We start from the raw sequence: 21,423 nt of genomic DNA on the forward strand, positions 1-21,423 counted from the left end.
AATAAATAAACATATAATATACTGTAGCGTGCGTAATTGTCCGATCTATTAAAATATAACAAGCATCATTGTGAACGGCGTAGACGAAAAGAGGGAAAAAAGTGCGCGGATTACCGATTTAATGTTACATTATATCTAAAAAAAATTAATAAAAAGTGATCAAAACGTCCGATCTTCACAAATATGGTATTAATAAAAACTAGAGATCATGGCGGAAAAAATGACACCCCAAACAGCCCCATAGGTGAAAAAAGAAAACCGTTATAAGCGTCACAATAGGCCCATTTTATTAAAAATTAATTGCCAAAAAAAGGATTTCATAAAAAAAAATATATAACATTAGAGAATCTGTGTAACCTGCATATGGTTGTGTTCGGACTGACCTATAGAGTAATAGTATCATGTCACTTTTACCATATAATGCATTATGTAGACACAGGAACCCCCCCAATTGTTACCATATTGCATTCTTTTTTTACGATTTCACCTATTTATATCTTCATATATAATATATTTGGGATTCCATCATACATGTTATGGTAAAATGAAAGACGCCATTACAAAGTACAACTATTCCTGTAACAAACAAGCACTTACATGGCTTGTAGATAGAAAACTGAAAGTGCTAGAGCTCTTAGAAAGGGGAGGAGGGAAAAACGAAAGAGCAAAGATCAAAATTTGCGCGGTCCACTGGGTCATTTTGGGCCTGGTCCTCAAAGGGTTAATGTGATTTTTGTGCGTGAAAATCGCACGTGCCTATGTAGAAAATCAGTCGAGAATCCGCAGCGGGTTTACTTTCCCATAGAAAACAATGGACACCAATATCGCTGCGTATTGTGTTGTGAGAATCTCAAAGAGATGAATACGCTGCGCATCTGTCGTGTGTGTTAGCACCCTAATAAGTGAAAACTATGTTGGAATCACACACAGCATTGCCCGCAGTCTTTCCAGTGTTTTTTGTAGCTTTAGACTATGTTCACACACTGTAAAATAAAAAAACAGCTGTATTTTTAATGTAATAATGCACTCCGTTGAATAAATGGAAATTGGCTGGCAGTGCACACAATGTATAGGATAGCGGCCATAATTTATTACAACTGTCTAAATAATGAACATGCGGATTATTTATGACCTGCTTTTGCAAAATACAGACATGTCTGTTAATACATTGTTTTATTTTCTTTCCAAATTACGGTCATATTTTGCTTTTACTTTATTTTGTGTAAACTTAGCCTTAAAGGGAACCAATCAGCCCGTTTGGGCTGATATGGTTCCCTTGAGCATTGTATGAAGCACCTGGAGCGGCCCCGGCACGTACCGGCCACGGCCGCAGCAGGTGCTTTATAACGGAGAAAATGACTTTTATTCCCCAGATCGTGACTAGATACGAGCGGGAAAGTAGTCATGGTGGGCGGCTCCCCGCTCGTATCTAGTCACTGCGCTCTGCCTGTCAGGTGCTTTATACAATGCTCAAGGGAACCATATGAGCCCAAACGGGCTGATTGGTTCCCTTTAAAGTCTGCAGTGGAGTCTAGCATGGCCTACAAAAAGATGTTTTTTTTGTATTATTGTAATGGGGTGAGTTATTTTTATTAAAATATGAGGGAAAATTTATTCAAGTCCTATGTCTTAAACTTAGGATATCAGCAAACCATCATTAGGGTGGAATCAGATTAGGCTTTTTTGCCCTGAAAAACACCATTAAAAAGCTATAATTCTCTCATGGCCTTTTTTTATTTTGGCAAAAAACGCTGTGGGCAGATGTTAGCTGAGAGTGAATGGGAAAATATGAAACACAATACCCACATAACCGTTTTTTCAGTTATTCGCTCTTTTGGCAGCTTTGCAGAATTTGCTGAAATTTTCTCCCCAGGTAATTGTGAAATAATGGTAAAAAAAAGTGACGAATAAAACACCTATGTTAACTCCAGTCAAAAGTATTTTTTAATATGTTTTTACTTATGGAAGGTTAGATAAATTCCTAATGTACATTATTTATGGGAAATGCACATATATGGCTATTTCCCCTAATTTAGTAGATCATGAAACTGTGACGTCATGAATCAGGGTGTAATTCTTATGGAGTGTCCAGCAGGGGGTGCAGTATATGTAGAAGCCTATGGACTGTATTGAAGTCTATGGGAGATGTAATGTGCAATGTAATATAAACTAATACACTTAATTGGTAGACTATGTTTATGGGATAATTTGGGGAGGAAGGACATTTGCTCCCTAAATGGAAGGCACTGAGCAGGGAAGGAGAGAGGTGCTGGTGCATCTAACTACCTCCTCCCTTCCTGCTTGCTGCAGTTTGACAGATAGACATAGTATGAGCAGATGATGTGAGGAGTAGTACCAGGGAGATCCCCAGCACCAAGCCCCCCCCCTCAGCCGACAGCCACCAACCCCACACCCGCCACACAGCTGCCGCCACCGCTGGTAATTTCACAGATCTGCCCCCCCCCCCCACACCCGCCGCCGGTAACCTTACAGATCTCTTCCCCAGCCACCCCACACACCCGCCGTACAGCCACCTCCGCTGGTAACCTCCCAGCCCCCCCATCACCTCATCACCAACCCCCAAGCCTCTCAGCCTAACCCACCGCCACACAACTACCGTACCAAATCACTGCCGCCCCCGCGTCCTGCCAATTCGGTCCCGGATGTCACCCCCAGCAGCTCTCCTCATCCAGGACCTAGACGCCAGGACATGGGGCGGCAGTGATCTGGCAGGAAAGTGAGTTGTGTGGTGGTTGGGGAGGCTTGGGGGTTGGTGATGGGGGGGGGGGGGGAGTCTACCGGCGGCTGTGCGGCGGGTGTATGGGGTGGCTGGGTTACCAGCGGTGGCGGCAGCTGTGAGGAGGGTGTGGGGTCTATGGTGGGGGCTGTTGGCTGAGGGGGGGCTTGGTGCTGGGGATCTCCATGGTACTACTCCTCCCATCATCTGCTCATACTATGAGCAGATGATGGGAGGAATAGAAGTGTCTATCTGTCCCACTGCAGCAAGCAGGGAGGGTGGAGGTAGTTAGATGCACCGGCTCCTCTCTCCCTCCCTGCTCCATGCCCTCCATTTGGGGAACAAATGTCCTTAGTCCCCAAATTATCCTATTAACATAGTCTAACAATAAAGTGTAGTTTACATTACATTGCACATTACATCTCCCATAGACTTCAATACAGTCCATAGGCTTCTACATATACTGCGCCCCCTGCTGGACACTCCATAGGAATTACACCCTGATTCGTGATGTCACGGTTTTTGATAGAATTTGAAGTCTACATTATCTACTAAATTAAGTGAAATAGCCTTATGTGCATTTCCTATAATTAATGTACATTAGGAATTTGTCTAACCTTCCATAAGTAATAACATATTAAAAAATACTTTTGGCCGAACTTCTCCTTCAACGTCTATCGTTCTGTGTAATAAAGTGAACAATTTCAGGTTGACAATAACAATCGTTTGTCGTTAATCATTAAAAATTGATCAGTCTAATAGGATCCTAAACCTTGGCTGGGCCGCCGGAAACTGGGCCAAAGTGATTCATGCTGTATGGTGAATTTGGTGCATCTTTTCAGACTTGATACACACTTTTTCCTAGCCATGTTCCTTTCTGTAAGATCTATGTTCACACTGCGGAATCTGCGGATAACTTCCAGCAGATTCCCCCGCTTGCCCCTCCAGACTCCTGCTTGAAGTTCCGCCCTTCCCATAGGCTCCATTTTACGCTCAGACAGATTCCACTGTCTGCCCAAAGAATGGAGCCTATGGGACAGGTGGAACTTCAGACGGGAGCACACATGGAATTTGCTGGAAGTTATCCACACGGATTCCGCAATGACACTGTTTACGGTACCATGTAGTTAGGGGAAAATATGTTAAGAGACCTAAGAGGTCCATTTTAAAGGGGTTATCCAGGCTTAGAAAAACATATCCACTTTCCTTCAGAAACAGCACAACTGTTGTCCTCCGTTTAGGAGTGGCTATGCAGCTCAATTACATTGAAGTGAATGGAGCTGAATAGCATAACTACACACAACCTGAAGACAGAAGTGGTGGTATTTTTGCAAGAAAGTAGCTGTGCTTCTCTTTTTGTGTGTAGTTAAAAAAAAAAAATAACCGCTAGGAAAGCTGCCAACGTGTTTTGTCTCCCCCAAGCATTTGTGTTTTTCTGGCATTTTTTCTGGAGTTTTTGACTTTATGTGTGAATGATCTTTTTTTGTGGTTTAGGCGTTTTGTGGTCTGAACTTCTTTTTCATCTGCAGCAAACAAAGAGTCAATTCCAGCTCATCATGTGCTTGGAGGATTACAAGGGTGGCTCCCAGAAGGTGCAGAGCAGGTGCATAAATAAGTAAGGCTTTCACTGGAGGCATAGGGGGAGATCAGACATGGTGTAAAGTGAAACTGGCTTAGTTGCCACTAGCAACCAGATTCCACTTTTCATTCCTCACAGACTCTTTGGAAAATGAAAGATGGAATCTGATTGGTTGCTAGGGACAACAGGGCCAGTTTCACTTTACACCATGTTTGATAAATCTCCCACTATGTGTTCATCTAGCCTTTAAAAGTGTAACTATCATTTCACATGTCACAGAAATATGCCAAATGTTTTTATTGGTCAAAGTCAGAGTGTTCAGACTACGACCTGTTTGATAAACCTCCCCCATAGAATACAAAGGAGAGATTTCCACAGCACATGCAATAAAAAAATTTAAGAAAACTTTATTCCATATCCTTAAAAAATACAGCAGGTTAAAAGAGCTCTGAAGCTTTTCAGAATAACAAATTCCTTGGCAGTATTTTTTAAGGGTATGGAATAAAGTTTTCTACAATTTTTTTTATTGCACAGAGCCATCATCTGCCATAACATGACCGAGCTGCTGGACCACAAAAGGTGACAAAAAACAGCAGACAAAAAACACCATGCGCACTTAATTTCAACAGTGTGTGTTTTTAATCCACTCCTGGTTTTGGTTGCAAAGTACTGAGCAAAAATACTGTGTGGAAACATAGCCTAAGGCTGGGTTCACACTACATTTTCGCAGTCCGTTTAACATAGCCATTTTTAATTTTTTTACTTTTAATGTACACAAAATCGTGGTCATCCAAGAAAAACGCTTTCCCCTTATTCCGATTTTTTCATAAAGAAAGTGAATGGAAAAATCATGAAAAACGGATTCCACACAATTGCAACCGTTTTTGCACCCCTTTTTTTCATAGAATGTGTTAGTGGACTGCAAAAACACAATGTGAATCTAGCCTTAGGCTATGTTCACACACCATTTTTTTTCTCTGTTGATTTGCCAGTGCTGGGCACATTTATCAAGGGCTTTGCCCCTCTTTTTTGGTAAATAAGTGCTGGTTGTTGGTCAAAGTGGTATTTATGAACCAGTATTCAACGTGCGAATAAATATTAGTTACAATTTTATTATAATCGGTCTGTTTTGTGTATTCACCCAAATATTCTAATAATCCAGGACTTGCACCATATTAATCATGTGCGCAAAAATATAAAATTCACACCTACTGGTGCAGGCCTACATCTGGTCTGGTGCAGGCCTACATCTGGTCTGGACCAAGTGAATATATTTCACTTGTATTCTTAGACAGAAAATGCTGTGCGCAATTTTAGGCTGTGCACAACTTTTTTTGGTCATGCACAATTTTTGATAAATTAACCGAGCACAAGGAGAAATGCAAATGGATAGAAAAATCGCAGCTATTAGACTTATAAATTTCCCAGATAGTATTTTGGTCAGTAACTGACCAAAATACTGAGCAAAATACTATATGTGAACATAGCCCCAAACATACATCCATGGAGCCAAAGATGGGGTATTCCTATCTGGGGTATTTATGCCCTATACACAGTATGCACAGGATAGAGCATCACAAAAAGATCGCAGTGGGCCTGACTCCGGGCCCTCTGGCAGTGTCTCCCAGTAGGGTTTCAAGCTGAGAGATGGACCGCTCACTGCGCTGTCCCACTGCTGCTGGGAACCTGATCCAGAGACATTGCTGTAGGGCATCGGGGGAGGTGAGAGAAGTAAGTATCCTTTTTTTTTTTATAAATCACAGCAGCACTATATCTTATAATTACAAGGCTATAGCACTAAATTCCTGCAGCGGGATGGAATGTTATATACAGTACAGTATTGCAGCATAATATCTGCTCTGAAACATCGCAGAGGCTGTGATTACATCCTATGGCCTATACATATATGTATATAGACTATTAAATATATAATGACTAGTAAATGGAGTGAAAAGATAATTTTGAGTGGAATACCCCTTTAACTGCAGAATTATAGGGGGAAGATTTATCAAGCAGTAAGTCTTACAGTAAGATTTCCCTTCGTTGCCCATACCAAACAATTACGGCTTTAAAATATTAATAGGTTCTGGTTCTAGTAAAATAAAAGCTGAGCTCTGACTGGTTTCTATGGGCAACATAGAAGAATCTTATTATAGGAAAGATGAATCACAGTGACAATTTTTTTAATTCAGCATTTTTCGCATAAATTCAATCATCATTTCATTCATACATCGATATAATACATTCATATAGTGTACAAAATACTTAACATGTGCTATGGAGAAATGTCCTATGTCTCTTGCTGTGAGTTTGCTTCCTTCTCCTTAGATTATACATGCAAATTCTCAGAGTGAAATACTGCCATCTAGTGGTAAATTTAGAACACATGCACTTAATTCCTGACTCACTGTAACTTTAACAGTGTTATAAAGAAATAAAGGAAGTAAAAAAAAAACCAGTGTTATATCTATTAGATCTGTTCTCTGGACCAGATAACAAAAGTTATGGAAGGGTGGGTTCACACATAATGAAATCGCAGCTGATTTCTAGAATAGCTAAGAGGATCGTTCATCAGGAGTGGCTAGTTTTTGTTTAAAGTGTAACTGTCGTTATAACGTTCAAAACCTAAACCATAAAGCAAGTTTGTAATTTACATTCATTGTTTGTTTTCTTTTTTCTTTTTTTTTTTTTTGTTATCCTGGAAAACATAGCACTTCCTGTGTTCTGAGATCTCACTAATTATCATAAGATCTTACCGCTGTGAATAACAGAAAACTGGTACAATTCAATTATTATGTTACAATTCAGATTTAACTATAACTATGCTCCTTTTTTTTCAAATCTGCAAGATTCCATTATTACTTGCGAGATCTCATCAAGGTATATGCTACTTGTCTGAGGCCAACATAGACTAGTGACAGACACTCTAAACAGAATGATGCAGCCATTTCCTGATGTCCATGAGAACTGGCACCATGTCTTCTTCTGCCCACCAGCCACCACCGATGATATATATCTGCCTATACGCTGCATGAGCAGAAACTGTTCACCAGCAGACTTTGATGGAGGGGGCTGGTCCTTAATAAATATGGAGGGCTACCAAGCATGCACACATCATGGGATGTGCTCAGTGTCTTCAACTTCATTTATGATATTACAGGAACTGCTGCTTTACAAGATGTAGGTGATTACTTCACTTGTTGTATTCGGCTTGTCTGTCACAAGTGTATGTTGCCCGCAGACCCTTAGATAGGACAGCAGAACAGCATAAATGCAGTCACAGCATTTCTTTAAGTGATTCTCTAGGATTTATTTGACAGGCACCTGCATTTGATGTATGCCTTTATACTGTACATGTCCTGATTCCTCCAATGTTAGTGGGGCTCAAAATGACCCTAGATATAGAAAATGATTGTTGGTAAGTAGAGACTTTACTGCCAAATGAGCACATACCTTTGGTGGATAATCTGTCTATTAATTGGATGTGCTTGTTTTCAATGTGAGGAGATTGTTAGTACTTCACATTACAAGGATTTTACCAGTAAAATGTTAATAGTCTGGAATAGGCCAGCCAACCAGATGGGCTATTAAACATCACTGCCTGTGGTACTGTAGGTTAAATTTGGGTTTCAGGTACGACAGTTCAAGACAGACCAGAACTGTCTGGATAAATTACTACAAACTTTATAGTTGTTCTCAGGGACATTATTAGACATTATTATCGAACATCAGGAATTTTTAAGTTCGATCAAACTCGAATCTTCTCAAATCATCGTCATTTCCCGATGCCTTTCTGTTCCGTGTGGAAGGTGGAGACAGCCCGAGTACTGCCTGGAAAACAGGGATACAGCGTATTACCTAGGTCGTATCCCTTTTTTCTAGGCGGTACTTGGGCTGTCTCCACATTCCCCACAGAACGGGAAGGCATCGGGAATCAAATGACGAAGGTTCGAGTTCGATCAAACTTGAAAATTCCCCATGTTAGATCATCTCTAGACATTATTACTACAGGATTTATACACAGTGTTCTCTTTGGGAGTGGTCTTCTCAAAAATACCCATATGGTGGACTAAAATTTATTACATAAAATCTAGCCTGCATGAGGGGTGGTCTTTGGAGGGTTTTCACATGTTTCTTTCAAAGATAATTATTGCATAAAATGACATTTAGTGCATATAAGATATGAAATGAATAAAATGTCTTTGTTGTAGATAGAACCCAGCTCAGCATTCATTCTTGTAAACTGCATCAGAAAAACTAAACTATCTAATTCTGATGAGTTACGGCCCTATTACCTGGAACAATTATCGGAAATCCATTCCTGGCTTTGGCATCTAAGATCTTTGGCAGATAATCTGTCAGATAATCTTTCTGTGTAAATGGACCCTAATGCTGGGTTTATACGGAACGATAATTGGCCCGATCGCACGATTAACGATGTCGGAGTAACGATCCCCCCCCACACGCTTTGATAGCCGCTCCGATCAAACCCCCCGCCGCTCCGATCGCCCCCCCCCCCCCCCCGCCGCTCCGATAGCCCCCGCCGCGAGCATACGTTACCTGCTCCGCGTAGCAGGTCTTCGAAATCCCCGACTCCCCTCTTCAGTGCATTGATTGGCTGAAGAGGTGAGTCGGGAATTTCAAACTGCTCCTCTTTAGCCAATCAGTGCTGAAGAGGAGCACTGATTGGCTGAAGAGGAGCCGTTTGAAATTCCCGGCTCACCTCTTCAGCCAATCAATGCACTGAAGAGGGGAGCCGGGGATTTCGAAGACCTGTTACGTGGAGCAGGTAACGCATGCTCGTGGCCAGGGCGGCGGGGGTGATCGGAGCGGTGGCAGCGGGAGTGTCGGTCAGAGCGGCGGCGGGGGTGGCGATCGGGGCAGTGGGGGTGGCGATCGAGTCTGCACAGGGGGCTGCGGATGAGCGGAGGGCCGGGCTGCGGATGAGCGGGGGGCTGGGCTGCGGGCGGGGGACAGAGCGGCGGGCAGCCGGACTTTCGCGCGATGACTGTTTACACGGAACGAGCGGCTAATTTTTTGCGAACGACGAACGACGATTTAAGAACAAGATAAAAGATCAAAATTAATGATTTCTCGCTCGTCGTTCGATCGTTTGCTGCGTTTACACGTACGATTATCGTTCGAATGCGATCGTTATCGTGCATATTCGCACGATAATCGTCCCGTGTAAACCCAGCATAATACTGTGGCTGGTTGACAATTACCTGCAATATGCCAGTTTCTCATGATTTAGCATGAATTTCGCCTTTAAGCTATTTTTTGTACATAAAACCTGATATTTTGGTCCCAGTTTCTAGGTAATATTTGGTGTACACTTTAATTGTAAGAATAATAATAGTAAAAAGGGGAAAAAAAGTAATGCATACATACAAACTATATAGTTGTGGAAATGATATCTGACACCTTTGTAAAACTAAGGGGTTTCTACTAGAATTGAAAGTGCCAGCTCAACCACAAATACTAACGCAACATAGACTAGTTGGAATCAGTCACTGCTACATACACAGAAAACCACAGAATGACGGCAGAAACTTGGTGAATGTGGTATAGAAAGTTTGTACTTGTGCAAAACTGGAAAGGTGATTCCTGACATTATAAAATGGTAATTTCCAACATGCATTAAATGACAATACTTTAATCTTATAAAGAGGTCCAAACTACATATAGCATCCTGAGTTCTTATTCTTCTCCAAAATGAAGTTTTGGCAAGTCTCTGGTCAGCTAGAAGTCCCATGCAGAAGTGTATTCCTCATGTAACATATGGAAATGAATAGCATTAGTTGTGTCCTGTAAAAAAAACAATACTCTCTGCTGACTGGTGACTAAACCAATGTGTTTGTGTAAGCCTTCTGACTTCGCACACCACAAGTCTCAGGCTTGCCATGATTCATGGTACAATTACTCCATCATGCTGACCAATGTAGAAGACGTTTCCTGGATTTTCAGATGTTTTCTCCTTAACAAAGTTACCTAGGACATTAGCTAGGGTGGGGGTCCTGGTATACAACAAACAATATTCAAATGACTTCACATAATACCTTATTTACTTGTTGGGATTTGGCTGAATGTCGGGCTTTGGAAATGCTGCAAAAAGTTATAAGGGCTTATTTTTTGTAAAAAGCATTTTCATTACATTTTCCAGTAATTTTCTTATACATGTGTGACCTGCATTTATATATGCCTTGGCCAAATAAAAGCTTTTGCTAATTACACAAAAAAAGTTAGAAACTTTTTAACATTTTTTGCTATGCTCGACAGCAAGGATGGCTTACCAGAAAGTGGGTATGGCCTAGCTGAAAGTGGTGCCTTAAATGCTTCATAAACTGTGCCAATTTTTGGTGGACATGTTTGGCATACAACTACTAGTCAGACTAGTCAGTCCGAAGATGCGCCAGATTTTCAGAGATTGTTCAAAACCATTATTTCTAGCACATGTGGTGTAGGGGCTTCACAAATATGACATTTATCTAAACCCCTTTTTATGTATTTATTCTTAAAATGGGTTAATAATATATTAATGAAACTACCTCACTGTTAAGTAATGTTAAAGGGAACTAATCTGCATCCTACAGATCTACTGTGCAGCTCACCGAGCATTGCAGCTGCAGCAGTGGCTTTACATGGAGGAAAAAGGTATGTTATTCCGGTTCCCAAGGCCAGGAGACGGGCGGAAATTAGTCATCTAGACTAGTTAGTGGCCTCTCAATGCCTGTCATTTATCCCCGCAGAGTCTGCTGACAAGGAGCCTAGGCACAGACTGCTCCCCATCCAGATGACTAGTTCCCGCCCCTCTCCCTGCCTCACCCGCCGGAATAAAACACCTTTTTCGGCAACGTAAAGCTACTTTTGCAGACGTGGCTGGTATACTCTGGGAGCTGCACTGTAGATCTGTAGGATGCACCTGGGAACCATATCAGCAGAATCGTGGTTCTCTTTAACAACAGTGACAAAGCTAGAACCAGCACTTGTCCCTATTGATTCATAGAATAAAATTAGTATGCTAGCATATTGAAGAACATGAGAACATTGATGGCAATATATTCTGCTATATGGGTGAATTCAGTGTCGAAATACGGTACCTGGGGCCCATCAGCGGAAATGATCCTGGGGGCCCACCAATAAAGAACCAGTAAGAAATGACATGTCAGTCAGTGTTATTGCAGGTCCTGAGCTGGGGGCCCACCTGAAGATCCTCCAGTCCTCTGGTAGGCCAGTCTGACACTGGGTGAATTAAAGGAGTTATCCGATGATTAAATATTAAATTTCTTCCCCATGCACATGACAAAGTGCAGTGGTTTAAAGTTAATGTACCATCATGAATTTGGGGGGGAAAAAATTCAATACCACTGGCTTAGAAATCCGTGTAGTACAGTCTTTTAGTTAGTCGGCAGCAGAGAGCAGAGAACAAAGGATTACACAGTCGGGAGCTCCATTAAAGCCGTATTCAGAGGTCAGAGAGGTCAGTGCTGACTGTCAGAGGAGATAGCCGGTGATTTAGCTGTAAATTAACTCTTTGTTGTCCTGTTTTGGTGCCTCACCCGATACTGAGGGAAACCACTTGTGTAGGGTCACGGGGACCCTATACCACCTAGATAAAATTTTATAGCATGTTTCTTGTGCTCTCGTGGCAATGGACGTTTTATGTGTGAGAAAGAAACAGCGGGCCCATTGTTCCCCGGTAAACTGTTTACCAAGTTCTGATTCCCATTTCCTGCAGAAGGGGAGGAGGTCCTCCGACCCATTCGCAATCAGCTGTCCGTAAATGGCGGAGATGGAGTGTGTGGGAGCGGAAGGGGGACGTGCATAGGCGTTCAAAGTCTGTGAGGGGGCGGGAAAGACGTTTACCCCTAGAAACGGAGGAATAAAAATGAGTGAGTTGCATATAAGCAAATGCGGCTCTCGCCACTGGTACATCCTCGGGAAGAATGGAGGAAAGGGGCTTAAGGGAGCCCTTGGCCAGAACATGGTGAAAACGTAGTGGAGTGCGTTTGGAGAACCCCAAAAAGGGGGTGGACGAATCCCCCGGAGGAAACTCTGGGTGGTCAGTGATGGGAAGTAAGGGGCCTGTGGAGTCGATCAAAGAGACACCAGGACTACCTGTATGGAGACTGGCTAGGGTGTGATGGGTGGAGAAGGACATAGTGTGAGTGTCGGCTAGGGAAGGGGACCATACCCATGGGAGCACAGCTAAGGCTTTGGAAGAGAGTGCCTGGGCTAGGCGGACCCACAACTTCATCCCCTCATTATGGACCATATCCAAGATCCTGGCGTGAACACAGGCCATATAATATAGACGGCAATCTGGAAGACCAGTGCCCCCCCCCCCCCCCCCCCCCCGAGTTTAGGTCTGGTGAGCGTCAGCTTACTAAGACGGGAGCGCCTGGAGGCCCAAATAAAAGTGCCCCAGCACCTCTGAATTTGGTGGAAAAATGCTGAGGATAAGGATCGGCACGGTTTGTAAGAGATATAAGAGCCGGGGCAATAAATTCATTTTAACAATACTGATTCTGCCAAACCATGAAAACTCAGGGTGGTCCCAATGTTCCAGATCCTTACGAAACTGTGTGAGGAGGGGGGAGAAGTTCGCCGAGAAGAGTAAGATCAGGGGGGATTTTAATACCTAGGTATGTGATACCTGTAACGGGCCAGACGAAAGGGAAGGAAGACTGCAAGGATAAGACTAACCGGGGGGGCAGGGAGACGTTGAGGACCTCTGACTTGGACAGATTTAACTTAAAGTTGGTCCGTAACATAAACCAGCAGATCGTCGGCGAATGCCGAGCATTTGTATTCTGTGCTGCCCACAGTAATGCCATGGATGTTTGAATCCGCCCTAATAGAGGCCATCAAGTGCTCCATGACCAGGACATAGAGTAATGGGGATAGGGGGCAGCCCTGGCGAGTGCCATTATGTATAGAGAACGGGTCTGAAAGGGTTCCATTGATTTTTAGTTGGGCCGTGGGGGATTGATAAAGCTATTTTGGAGCGGAATACTGGGCCTAAGCCGATGCTCTGGAGAGTTTGTGCCAGGGAGGACCAGGAGATCCTATCAAAACCCTTTTCGGCATCTAAGGATAAGATCATCAGAGGGATCCCTTGCACACGCGCAAGATGTATGATGTCAATGGTCTTGATAGTGTTATCCCTGGCTTCCCTCCCCGCCACAAACCCCACCTGGTCTAAATGAATTAAGGTTGGAATCAGGGCGTTGAGGCGATTGGCCAAAAGTTTGGAGTATATTTTTAAGTCGACATTCAGGAGGGAGATGGGGCGGTACAATTGGGGGTCCTTGCCGGGCTTGGGGATAACTACTATATGGGCCAATGTGGAATGTGCTGGGAAGGGAGATTCTGGGGATATAGAGTTAAACGCGGATAGTAGGAGAGGGGCTAGGTGCGACTGGAGTTCCTTGTAAAATTTAGCGGTGTAGCCGTCCGGCCCTGGGCTTTTCCCTCCTGGAAGGTCCTGTATCACTGAGGCCAATTCCAGGGAGGAAAAGGGTTCTTCTAGTGAGGCTATAGTTTCACTGGAAAGGGGTGGGAATGGCGAAGGTGGGGAGATGGTGGAGGTCGGGGGCGGGAGATTATATAGCTCCGCGTAATACGATCGGAATCGGGCTAGGATATCTCGAGTGGTTCGGGCCGTAGCGTTAGTGTTCGTTTTAACCGAGGAAATATGGGACTGGGCCATTACGCGCCCTCAGGGACCTAGCTAACATCCGCCCACTCTTGATTCCATACTCCTAGAACCTGCTTTTACATAATTGGAGCACCCTACCCCACGAGGCTTCAAGAAGTCGTTTGACCTCAAGCCTGGCCGCCTGCAGTTCCCTGAGAATCGGGACAGAAAGTGCTTGTTTATGAGCCAGCTCGAGCCGGGAGACCTCCTGGAGTGCGCGAGACAATTTGCGTGCTTTATCTCTCTTCAGCTGCGCCCCCTTTTTCATTAGTACCCCTCGGAGAACGCATTTAAGTGCCTCCCACTTTACATAGGGGGCCGTAGGGTCGTCAGCATGGTCCTGCAGAAAGTCCGCTATGGATTGTTTAAGGTCTGATAGACAGACGGGATCAGATAGGAGAGATTCGTTCAATCTCCAGGACCAGGCCGATCTGGTAAGGTTGGGCAACCGGAGAGAGCAAAAGACTGGGGCGTGATCCGACTAAAGTATATTTCCTATCTCTGCGGAGGACAGCCAGGACAGGGCGCAATGTTGCACCATAATGTAGTCCAGACGACTGTATGTGTCATGCGGGGTTGAATAGAAGCTATAATCGCGATCCGTGGGGTGCAACAGCTGCCATGAATCACAAAGCTGGAGTTGCAGGAACGTCTTTTTAACCCTTTTAATGGAAGAGTAAGAGAGCCCTGACCGACCCGTGGAGTTATCCATGGTAGGGTCTAGGGTCATGTTCAGGTCCCCGCAAAGCACAACAGTCCCCCGGAGCAAAGGCAGCGCCATATCAACTAGCTCAATCAAAAAATCCGTTTGACCTTGATTGGGGGCATATGTATTAATAACAGTAATGTCGTGACCAGCTGCAGAGAGGGACAAGATTATGTAATGGGCATCCTGGTCAGATGTGACCTGTGATACCGAGCATGCGAGGGAGCGATGGATAGCAATCGCCACCCCTTTGGACCTTGAATCTGGGTTGTTAGCAAAATGCCACTGTGTGTAATGTTTGTTTTTGATGGTAGGGGCGTAGCCAGATTTAAAGTGAGTCTCCTGAAAACAGGCTATGTGTATATTTTTCTTGTGTAAGTGATGCAATATCTGGGCCCGTTTCTCCGGGGTATTCAACCATTTCACATTAAAGGATTCTATGTGTAGTTCCGCCATCACTTACAGACAAGTAGTGTCTTCCGGGGCGCCCGGGATAGGCAATAGAAAGCACCGACCTCACACGTACGGATCACCTGCAGAAAGGTAAAGATGAGAGAAGCAGAGAAAAAACTATGAAAATAATAATAGGGAGGTGGGGGGGTGGGGAGAGACACAAAAGGTTAGGACAAGGTCTAAGCAGTAGTAAAGTGACTGCTGCGGCAACTAAAAGAGTCAAAATCAACAGAGAAAACACGTCCGGGGGGGAACCTGGAACTGTCTCCCACCTATTTGGGGGGAAAAGGAAGGTAGACAGGTGAGACAATTGAGGGAATTGAGGACCAATCCAAGGCCCGGTGGGAAAGAGCTAATGTGAGTACATAAAACAGGCTAATGGTGCGTTTACACAGACAGATTTATCTGACAGATCTTTGAAGCCCAAACCAGGAACAGACTATAAACAGGGATCAGGTCATAAAGGAAAGACTGGGATCCATCCTCTTTTCAAATCCATTCCTGGCTTTGGCTTCCAAAATCTGTGAGATAAATCTGTCTGTGTAAACGCACCCTAACCAAACTAACAACAGATGCTCAACCGGCTCCTGAGGAGCCAAATGTAATCTCTAGGGGGAAAACAGCACAGAAAAAAGGAACATAAGCATGTTTGTTAAGGGGGAAGATATATAACTCTCAGTAATTAGGCAATAGCTAAACATCTAGAACCTAAAACACCAATAGGTCACAGAGTTCAGCGCACTTACGTGGATGGATGGGCTCCCATGCCCTCCCTCTTGGGTGATCTCGCGGATCTGTGTCTTGCGCCACGGCGTCTTGGAGTCCTCGGTGGGACGCCTCCGGGGGGGTCTTTAGCAGGGCCTTGAAGTTGTCGTGGCGATGGACGTTTCTGTGGAGCCGTGGTGAGCGTAGGCCATTCGGGAAGAACAACGTTCAGCAAGTCTAAGTCCTGAAGAAAGCCAGGCAAGTTGTCCGGAAAGTGAAGAGTAAAGGTCCTGTTCCCCCTGCGAACTGACAGGGCAAATGGAAACCCCCAGCGATACGGGATATTCCGGTCTTGGAGAACCGCCAGGAGTGGCTTCAGTGCAGCCCTTTGTGCCAGCGTATGACGGGAGAGATCAGCGAACAGGAAGATTTGAGTGTCCTTGTAGAAAAGTGCCCTCCTTCGTCTCGCACTCTGCAACATTTCTTCCTTAGTGGAATAAAAGTGCACGCGGCATATGACGTCCCTTGGCTGTTGATCATCTGGGCTAATAGGCCGCAGAGCCCTGTGGGCCCTATCAAGTTCAATATGGTTATCTGGAGGACGGTCAAGTAGATCATTAAAGATAGAGGACAGTACAGCAAATAGGTCCCCAGGGGCAATCGACTCGGGTAACCCTATGATGCGGAGGTTGTTCCTCCGAGTCCTATTTTCTATGTCATCAAGATGCTGTTGTAAGGCGAAAATTTGATCCGAGTGGTGCCGCACTTGGGTTTGGAGGGCCTGAACAGAAGAGGAGGAAGATTTCTGTGCCGATGCAATGGAAGACACTTTGACTGAAAGAGAGGTAAGTTCCGTGCGGAATTGAGCAAACTCCTGATTACATTCCTCCACTATTTGTTTAGTCAGGGTAGTGAAATCCTCTTTGGTGGGGAGGGATGAGACCAAAGAACGCAGGTCAGCCATAGTGATGGAATTATTCTCGGAAGCTTGCGAAATTTGTGAGGGAGGGACCGAATGGGCGTCCCTGTGAATTAAAGGTGGAGTACAGGAGCGAAGGATAGCAGGTGTATTGTCCAGGCTATTATCAATGTTCGTACACACCGGAGAATAATTGGCAGGCGTGTGTGCCTGATGCTGATAATAGGACACAGGTTGCAGAACTGTCCCAACCGGGGACACCGCCAACTGATGTGGGGGAGATATGCTCCAGGACGAGTTGGTGGACCAATGAGGCGATGGAGCGGCACACAGAGCAAGTGCTGGGGAAGATGATGGAGGGGGAGCAGTCCAATCGGCACAATGTGGGATCCGAGTGGGGTCAGAGTGTACCAGGAGTTCACCTGACAATAGACCTCAGTAAGTGGACCTTCACTAAAAGTTGTTGAGTACCCCTGGGCAAGATGAACACATAGGGGGAGATTTATGAAAGGGTTTAAATATACACCTGGTGTAAACTGCCCACAGCAGCCAATCACAGCTCAGCTTTCAGCTCTGATAGAATATAAGAGGAGCTGTAATTGGTTGCTGTGGACAGTTAACACCAGGTGTATACTTAAACCTTTTCATAAATCTCCCCCATAGTATTTTGGCTAGCATTTTGATAGTATTTTAACCAAAGCAAGGAGTGGGTCCAAAACACAGGAAAAGGTCTTTCAAATGTAATCCTTGTTTTGGTAAACATACTGACCAAAATTAGTTCAAAAAATTACTGACACCCTCACCCCCCCCCCCCCCCCCCCGCACACACACACACACTAATATGAATAGTAATTGCAAGAATATATCATATAATTAGAATATAAACGTACTTTAAACGCCTGAGTAGGACGATGCTTGCCACAAGCAATGAGTCACTAAACATATGTATTTACTTTGAAATATTTACTGGCATTTCTGATGCATACCCTATATCCTGGATGAATTAAAAATCATAAATATGTTACACCTTTTGTAAAACCCCAGTAAGGCTGGGTTCACACTGCGTTTTTGCAATCTGTCTAACATATCAGTTTTTATATAGTCACTTTTAACGTACACAAAAATGTAGTCAACCACGTCTTTGTGTACACTAAAAAAAAATGCATCCGTCAATGGAAAAACTGTTCCAAATGAATTGCACACAATCGCATCAGTTTTTTTTCTCCCATAAAGCATATACAGTAAAGGGACTACAAAAACGCAGTATAAACCCAGCCTAATGTTTATAGTAAGGCATTAAGGGCCTGTGTTCACTGCCTAAAAGAGGCAGAATTTACTAGAGGAGTCCGTGCAGCGGATTCCACTTGAAATTCTACCTGTACTATTGCTTCAATGGGATTGAGGTGCATAAAAAAACCCATTGAAGCAATTGGACAGGCAGAATTTCGCACAGACTCTGCTCGTAAATTCCGCCTCTTTTACTCAGTGTGCATGGACCCTTACAGAGTGTGCCTTCACTGTGGGTTCATCCCCTTTCCTGGTGTCACAGCAGATAGCTCGTCATTGTGGGCAGCATGTAAAGATACACATCACTCTATCCTCCACAGTGCCTGCAGCATATTGCTAGGCAATGACGTATATGTCACATGCTCCTCCATAGAATATGGATGGAGGAGCGGCCAGCTGCAACATTAGGATGAAGATCAACGGGGGCCAGATCAGCACAGTAATAAAGAATGGGCAAGTGCCTTAACATAAACATTATAAAATGTGTGTAAAGGTGACCAATAAAAATGAGCAAATTTACAGTATTATAGAAGCAAAGAGCACAGAGTTCAAAAGCAGCCGAGCTAACAAAGCTCTTTGCTTTGTTAATATTGTAAATTTACTCATCCCTAGTGGCCAAGCCCCTTTAAGCACTGTGATTATCTGTTGGTCAGACTGGTGATCACATGACCCAGTTACAGCATTAAAACACATGGATGCAGTTGTGCTAGAAGGAAACCAATGGCATTGTTAGACTAATGATGGGGAGTGCGCAAGATTTGGAGGCAAAAAAACCTGGAGGGCCTCTTTAAAGGATTTCCTACACAGATTTTCAACTTGTAACTAACAATAGAAAGAGTATTTAGGAATAAACCTTGTATTTTCCCAAACATTATTTAGTGGTCAATTTTCACTATGAAGAATGTGCAACAATTGCAGTGCGACTCCAGCTCTTCTCCAATGAAGATTAAAACTAATCTTTATTTCTTACATTACCGTACAGATAACACAAGCTTGTCACAGTCTAATGTCTAATGTTTGCGCTCCCATTGATTGTGGTGGTGGTGAGCTGGATACACTGTCTGTGTAGAAAAATGTATGAAATACAGTTAACTAGACTAGAAGCAGACCATCCCTAGGCGCTGGGATAGCTAAGTGTCCCTACTGACACACATATCTGGTAGTATGTTTCTAGGTAGAACACCGTCTTCACCAGGTTAACATCACAAAAATATTGATTTTGTAGGTGTTATTTTATGATCAACGTTTTTATTAGTGACCAGATTTTTTTTTTATATATAGAAAGCTAGAAAACCAGTAAAGCCATCATCTATCTAGTTCATCTGGTGCCAGGTTATTACTGAGTATGAAATTTCTATGTAGGATTTCATCTGAAACTTTGTACCACAATTACTGTAGAAATATACAATCTGCTTCTGTTTGCATTATTTTTAACAGCATTATTTTGGGACAGAAAAATATGTTCTGGTGTGACAGTGCTCAGGCTGTCCTGTGCAATGTGTCCTGAAACCAGGAGTCCTAAAATTGTGTCCCAAACCACAAACAGGGCATAGAGTTCTCAGCAGTAATAAATTCTATGGTGCAGTTAATATGTTACTTTTGTTGTTCAAGGTTGTGTTCTTCTTTTTTTAGTACGCCTACTAGAATTCTTTGCTGATGGCAGTACAGACCTTTATAGTTTTGATTTCTTTTTTGGGCTTTCTAAATGTGAGGGGACTTAATGACCTGAAGCTATGCACTGAAGTGACTTTTTCCCAGCCATAACATCCTTATCCTGTTTTCAACAGCAATGATTGGACCTGCTTTAAATTTACATCATTGTGCCTCTGAACCTTAAAGTAAACCTTTCCTATTCCTCTGTAGTGAACACTGCACAGATGCCTTAACGATCCAGCCCATGTGCCGTGCTCACACAGGTGAGGAATAGGAGAAAATCGAACGGGAATGAACGTTGTATTAAAAAAGGACTGCGCCACTGGAATTTCCGAGTCACCACCGATCAGCTCATACAAAAAGGAAAAAAAAAAAGTACCTTATGGTACATTCGCTTAAAAGTGAATCTGTTGATTCCAAACTGCTGACGCTGTTAGGTCAAGGAGACACACAGGACCTTTCAATGATCCATTTGTGCCTTCAGTACGTGAAACAATGTTTTCAATCTCCAGTTCCATCCATTCCCCAGTTTGGAGCTCTGCCTGCAGGTGACTGTCAATCAAGCAGGGATAGGGATGGGAGGAGTAATGTAGTTAGATTCGTCTAACTTGCTAATAGTTCCCCTTTAAACTTGAATTCAGTTTGAGGTGCCATAGTTTTGTGGCTAGAATGATACATGAAGGATGATGGCAGGTGTTTCTGGAAGCATTCTAGTTATTTTGTCCTTATAGCATTCTAAGAAGCAACAGCAGCTGTGACAACACTGGAGTAATACTCACAGTATGCTCTTGTGTATTCTCTTTGCAGTCTCTGCTTCTGGATCTCTCTCGAAACACTCTCCCACCCATCTTCAACTCAGTCCCTCCCCTCTCCATAGACTTTCATTGGTAGCATATAAGTGATCTTTCAGTGAGCTGCTAGAGGATAAGGAAGCAATTTCCTGTAATAAGGTTTATACAAAGTTTGTTTAAATGACAGTGCCCATTTAGAGGTGTTGTCTCATGTAAAACATCTCCTCTTGCAGTGATCAGTTGTGCACTGCATGTTTGGCTCCTGACAACCCCGGTGAACATCTCATTTTTCTGGGGTAAGTTGTGGTTAGCTGGAAATGTAGCACTGGACCCTGGGAAGGATAGGCAAACCAGCTCTCTAAAGCCACTCTTTGGAGGTAGCTTTCCCGTTAAAATCAATGTTTGTGCTCCTTTAAGAAACCTCAGAACATGACTGATGGTCTAGTAAGCCAAGCCCAAGTTTTACCACAAAGAGAAGTGGCCAAGCAGCTGGTTTAAGATTCTTGCCCCAGTTAGTACAGTGCACGGTGCTTCCTGGATATGGAGAGACCCGTGTCATGGGGTAATATGGAGACTTAGGGCCCTATTACACGGAACGATTATCTGCAGAATTGGGCAGATATGGCTCCATGTAGTAAAGATCAGGTGAGGAGCTAGCAATTGTTCGCTTGTTGGCTGATCATTGACTTTCAACAAGTTTAAAAATCATCGGCCTCTGGCCGAGGATCGCTCTATGTAATAGTTGATGCGCGGCTGATTAAAGGGTATATAGAAAATAATGATGTTGTGCGGCACTGCCCTGGTGTTGTCCTGCCATGTTTCTGGGCCCCCACTTACGGCAGCCAACACTTCCAACCCCTTCTCTGCAGTGACAGCCCTCTTTGCCAGTCACT

The sequence above is a fragment of the Dendropsophus ebraccatus genome, chromosome 5 (assembly GCF_027789765.1).
Source record: "Dendropsophus ebraccatus isolate aDenEbr1 chromosome 5, aDenEbr1.pat, whole genome shotgun sequence".
Lineage (NCBI taxonomy): Eukaryota > Metazoa > Chordata > Amphibia > Anura > Hylidae > Dendropsophus > Dendropsophus ebraccatus.